We start from the raw sequence: 6,000 nt of genomic DNA on the forward strand, positions 1-6,000 counted from the left end.
TCAACATGAACCCTTTTTGCTGTTTTTTCTGATATTCCTCTCCATTTGCCTAAATAACAGAATAGTGTCATTTCTTGATTGAAAAGTTTTAGACTTTATGATTTGATTTCTTACTACAGACAATAAATATTTACAACCATTCCTCCTGCACCCCTCCCTCAGGTGTACATGTTTCCTTCCTATATCATTCTAATATAGTTGTTTTGCCACTTTTGGTTAAGTCAATATTCAGTATTTACATTATTGTTACTACATAGATGTCATCAACTGCTAAGCCACTTGATATAATAAAGTGGCTTTCCTATACTTGTACAATTTTTGCATTTTTTTGTCTTTTCTGAAGTTAATAATTCCTTTTAATTCATTTATTTATGCCTTATTAACTCATAAAAATCTATGAAAGAACTGACCAAACACATCAAATAAGCTATTTTTTCTTTGAGTTTTTTATATTTCTCCAGGAACTTTCAATTTTCTTTTTTCAGATCTTGCCTGTCAATTGCCAGATCTTCTGGGATTTCTTCACAGCCATCTTCTCCTTTTTTGTCTTGGATTTCACATTGCTTTCATGTTTTCTGCATTTTTGATGCACTCCCTAATTCTGTTGGAGTGCATTCTCCAGTAGCTTTCTGAGAAAGGTGGCATAAGAGGTTGATGTTTTGAAGCATTGCATATCTGAAGATATCTCTATTCCATCTTCTCAGTCATTAGTACTTTGGCTATGGGATTCTGGGTTGTACGTTATTTTTTCACTATTTTCTATTTTAGCTCTCAGCATTGCTGCTAAGAAGTCTCATACTGTTCTGATTACTGATCCTTGGTAAATAACTTTTTTTTTTTTGGTCTCTCTGGAGCTTTTGCAAGCTTTGCTTTCTTTTTCCTTCCTTCCTTCCTTCCTTCCTTCCTTCCTTCCTTCCTTCCTTCCTCCCTCCCTCCCTCCCTCCCTTCCTTCCTCTCTCTCTCTCTTTCTTTTTTCCATTCCTGGTGTTCTTGCTGAGACCTTTAGATCTGAAATCACAGACACATGTTCTTAAGATCTAGAAAATGGAAAACTTACTTGTATTTTGCATTCATTAATTTCCTCTGTGATTCTTTTTAACGATTATTTTTCTAGAACCCCTATAAATTGGATGTTGACCTCCCAGACTGATCTTTTTCTGACCCCGCCCCCACATTTGTTTTTCTTTTGGCTCTACTTTCTGAGTCAATTCTTCAACTTTGTTTTACAATATTCTTATTGGTTATTTATATTTCTCCTCTCATATTTTTAAGTTCCAAAAGCACTTTCCCATTATCTGAATGTTTTCCATTTATGTTATCCCGTCCTTATTACATGGCTGTAAACTCATTTCTTACCTCTGTGGGAATATTAATTGAAGAGTTTTCTGTTAGTCTTTTTTTTTTTTTTGCCTCTTCTTTTATGTTAGAGTTTTTTTTTCCAGTGTCAGGTTTTTCTTTATATGAAAGAGATAAGATGTGCACCTGTTTCTAGAAGTACAGAAGATTATTCTAAATTTTCCTCTTAATTAAAATAAACTTTGAAAATAATTATATAAAATTTTAATTAAATGCTTTTTAGGCCTGCACAAAAGAAAGAGACCAAAAACAAAGTGGAGGAACCTTTGAAGTTAAGACACACCCAAGCATGCCTTTATTCTGAGGAATTCTAAAGAGAGAGACTGAATGAGACTGTTGGGTTGGATGGGAGGCTGGAAGAGTAATTCCAGCCTTACCACTCTTTGGACACACCTTTAAATATATTTTATGTCATTTCTCACTGCCTTAACTTTGACTTCGGCATATATAAAGTTTTTACTTTTCCCCAAATTTTACCATTGTATAAGGCTATGAAAAGCAGATGGATGGAGTGAAGATTAAGGAAGAGGGGCAAATACCAATAGAATTCTTGATGGATGGAGTTTTGGAGGCTCTTGGTCTACTGGGAGCAAAGGAAAGCTTTCTACCACTTAGCAACAGAAATTTAGTGGAATAACAAACATTTCTTTTACTTTCCTCCCACCCAAAACTCTTCTTAGGGGTAAATTGAGCTAGGTTTTCCATAGGTGATAACTTCTTTCATTTTCCAACTTGAATATGTCATGTTTCAATATTGATTTTTGTTTTGTTTTGTTGTTGTAAGGTAATAAGCATGAGATATTTCTTTATGCAATATCAAATCTCCTGTTTGACACTTATTCTGACCTTTCTTAGTAACTGAATCATTTATATTTCCCAATTGGGAAAACATGACTAAAGCAGAAAGATTTTCTTTCTCCATATTAATCACAGGTCCTTATTTCATTTCCCTTTCATTGTTTTTCTTTTAAACGAAATTTAAAATCTATTATTTCACAAGGTAGCCAAGAAAAAGAGAAATTATCCCTCATCCTTTGAGTGTAAAAGAACAGTAATAATCTAATATCAAGAGCCTTTAGGGTAATGCCTAGCTTAAAAGTACTTCAGAAACACAGTATTAGAAAAGAGGAAACATATGTCTCAGCAAGCAGGTGGCCGTACAAGAAAAGAATCTCTATAATGGCTGGTCTGCATTTCTGGAAGCCAGAAATTCTGCACAAACACAGCCTTAATATAACCATAACAGACAGTAGGGTATGACTTAACGATTGAGCAATAAATAACAAAGAAAAAAATTAAGTTGCAGGTGTTACATGGCGAAGTGTGAAACGGAAGTCCTGAACTATGGAGCAGAACTTAGCCAAGTAACTTTAGCACTTCTGCAGGACTGTAAAATCTCTGGATTGAACTGAAAGCTTTTAAAGAAAAGAAATTATATATATATGTAAATAAAATAGTCGATATCTGTATATCTATATATCTATATATAACATGTTTTATTCATATGTACTCTATTGTGGCAGAAGTTGTTTCTAATTGGCTGATTATCACTCATTCAGTGATTTACTTTAAAACCTTAATCGAGTGCCCATTCTGTGCCAGGTCTTAAACTAGGCATAGTGGATGTAGAGATGTCCCAAAGTTCATAGTCTAGTAGTGGAGACAAACAGCAACTTTCTAATTAGCATGACAGGATGATGAGTTCTGTGGTGAAGGGAAGCAAAGGGTGCTGCTTAAGGAGGGCCACCTAAGCCAGCCTAGAAGACTTCCAGAGGGAGCTGATATGAGGCCACATGAGAGTGGAAGTCTAGGACGGTACTTCTAGGGAGGGGAAGAAGCATAAATAAAAGTATGAGAGACTTGGCTCAAATCAGCAATTTTGAGTTGAGTATATTGGTATATATGGTGCAAGGACTAAGCAGGTAGACTTAAATGAAATTATGAAAGGCGTGCCTGAAGTCACTGTGAAACCATTGCAGGATTTAGAATGATCAAACTGGTGGCAGGGTGGCATGTAGGTTGAAGATGATTACAAGTGGACATTGGGAGACCAGATAAAAGGCTGTTATAGTAACAACGTAAGAACTAATAATGTCTCAAAGCAAGGTAATCCCAGTTGATATAAACAGATCCCCAAAATTTAAGAAATATTTTGAAAAGTAGGGTTAAGTGAAATTGATGACAAATTTGATGTGGAATAGGGGAGTTAGGGAAGATGATGAGTCAAAGATGATGTTCAAGTCTCTGATTTGAGCAATGGGTATGGGGGCTGCAATTTATGTAGTTAGGATATTCTGAGAAAAGCAGCAGATCTGGAGGGAAACTAATGGGTTCACTTTGAGATGGGTTCTGTTTATGGTATCTTTTTTGGCATCCAAGTGGAAATTCCCATAAGTTGTTTTATATAAAAAGCTAGAGGTCAAGAGGGAGATCTGGGCTTAGACATGTACAATAGGGAGTTATTGAATAGTGATAGTAGTTGTTACCATTAGTATGGATGTATTAGCCAACAGGATTGGCCAAGGGATAAACCTAGAGACATGCTGACTATTAAGGAGCAGATAGAGAAAAAGTAGATTATGAAAGTGACTCAGAAGGACCAGCTGGTGAAGTCAGAGTATAACCTTATGAGAGTGGTCCACCAGAGTCAGAGGAGTTCAAAGAGCCTGGGTTACAGAGGTAATTGCTGTAATGTAGTCAAGTAAATTAAGGACTGAAAAGTTGAAAGAGTGATGATACAAATTGTCATCCCAAATAGAATAAGTCTGAGAGTAAAGGGACTGTGATGGTTTTATGTGTCAATTTGACTGGACCATGCAGTATCCAGGTATTTGGCTAAACATTATTTCTGCATGTGTCTGTGAGGGTGTTTCTAGATGAAATTAGCATTTGAATCATTAGACTGAATAAAGCAGATTGCCTTCACCAGTGGGGGTGGGCATCATCCAATCAGTTGAATCTGAATAGAACAAAAAGGCAGAGAAAGGGAGAATTCACTGTTTCTCCGCCTGACTACTTGAGTGGGAATTTTGGTTTCTCCAGCTCTCAGAGTGGGATTTACACCATTGGCACTCCTGGTTCTCAGGCCTTCGGACTTGGATTGGAATTCACACCATCAATTCTCTTGGTTCTCAGGCCTTCGGACTTGGAGTGGAACTACACAGCCAACTTTCCTGGGTCTCCAGCTTGCAGACAGCAGATATTCTCAGCCCCGATAATCATGTGAGTTAAATCCTTATAATAAATCCCTGCCTATATCATTCATCTCTATATCTATATCATCTCTATCTATTTATCTAACTGTCATCCATCTATCTGTCTATTTTATCAATCTGTCTACACATTTTGCTGGTTCTGTTTCTCTGGAGAGCCCTGACTAATTCAAGGGTTGTTATTGATAATTATGACAGGACCACAAATATAAACCAGACATTCTCCAGGCAAACCAGCATACTATGGTCATGCTACAGTTGGAAGAATTATTTCAATGAAATAGTTGGAGTGGTGGCTGTACATGGTAAGAGTAAAAGAGTGAAGTGAATGATAAGAAATTAAAGTACCTGTGAACAGAATATTTTTTTGAACTAGCTTCTATTTAAAGGGGAGGGACTGAATGGGAGTTAGAGAGGGTTAGGGGGTTAAAAGAAAACGTTTTACCTGGCAGAGGCTTGAGTAAACCTGTATGCAAAAAAGAACATGCCAATGAAGAGGGAGAAGTCAGAGAATTTACCACAAGAGAGAATACATGATTGAACCACTGTTGTATGGGAGCTGGAGGATATGGCAGGATTTGCTTTCGAAAGGAGGATAGAATATCTTTTCTAGAAAGACAGGAGAAAAAATAAACAGAAAGCAAATATAGCAAATGTATGGGTGGGTGAGTGTGAGGTTGGCCAAGTTTGCACCTGATGGTCTCTGTATTTTTTTCGGTAAAGCATGCCAGGAGGCCTGATGCTGAGAGTGGAGGATAGGATTACAGAATAGGGAGCGCAGAAGCAACAGGTAAGGCTGTGTGGTTATTCTGGAGAGTGAGAGACAAACTGATTAGGAGCACCACAGGATTTTCAGGCAATATTATGGGCCAACTGGACACCATTAACTTGCAGGGACATGGACCTACAGTTTCATGTTTTATGCTCCCCCACTCATTTTAAGTAGTAAGGATTGTGGCATTGGTACAACAAATTTATGCACAAAGTTGTGATTCAAGTTCTGGATTATTGTCCCCATGGGAAATGGGGACAGGAGAAGGCTGACTGATGGGAAAGAATGGGGAAGTCAATAAACATCAGGTCTCACTGAAGTTAGGAAACAAAGATGTTATTAGAAACACAATAGCTAGAAGGATTGGAAGCTGTGTGGAGAAAGTGGACATAGAACTTTAAGATTTCAGAGGTGTGTTAGCTCTGGGTGATGGTCAAGTCCCGGCTGGGGCCATGGGTGCCTGTCTGCGGTGGAGATGAGATATGTTCTGGAGTTGATGTTGGCTAATTCAGCCACATGGGTGTAGAAATCACTAAGAACTATGATACAACTTAGAGCAGAGAGAGGAAAACCTTAAACCAAATAGCGGTGAGATGACTGATGTAAACAAAAATATGGGGATGATGTGGATGATCTAGCTAGACATTTTTGCAAGAAATT

General features: G+C 37.5%; 1 long non-coding RNA gene across 1 annotated transcript in view; it reads left to right on the plus strand.

Annotated features, from left to right (window-relative positions):
• LOC145720177 (uncharacterized) overlaps nt 1-5,320 on the plus strand; it is a 32,458-nt gene extending 27,138 nt beyond the window's left edge. Inside the window, exons 2-3 of the long non-coding RNA XR_014142971.1 lie at nt 4,492-4,873; nt 5,292-5,320. This is a non-coding gene — a long non-coding RNA (uncharacterized LOC145720177). The remainder of the gene's footprint in view (nt 1-4,491; nt 4,874-5,291) is intronic.
• Nucleotides 5,321-6,000: the final 680 nt, after the last annotated feature.

The sequence above is a fragment of the Leptonychotes weddellii genome, chromosome 2, assembly GCF_054177405.1.
Source record: "Leptonychotes weddellii isolate Sample4059 chromosome 2, ASM5417740v2, whole genome shotgun sequence".
Classification (NCBI taxonomy): domain Eukaryota; kingdom Metazoa; phylum Chordata; class Mammalia; order Carnivora; family Phocidae; genus Leptonychotes; species Leptonychotes weddellii.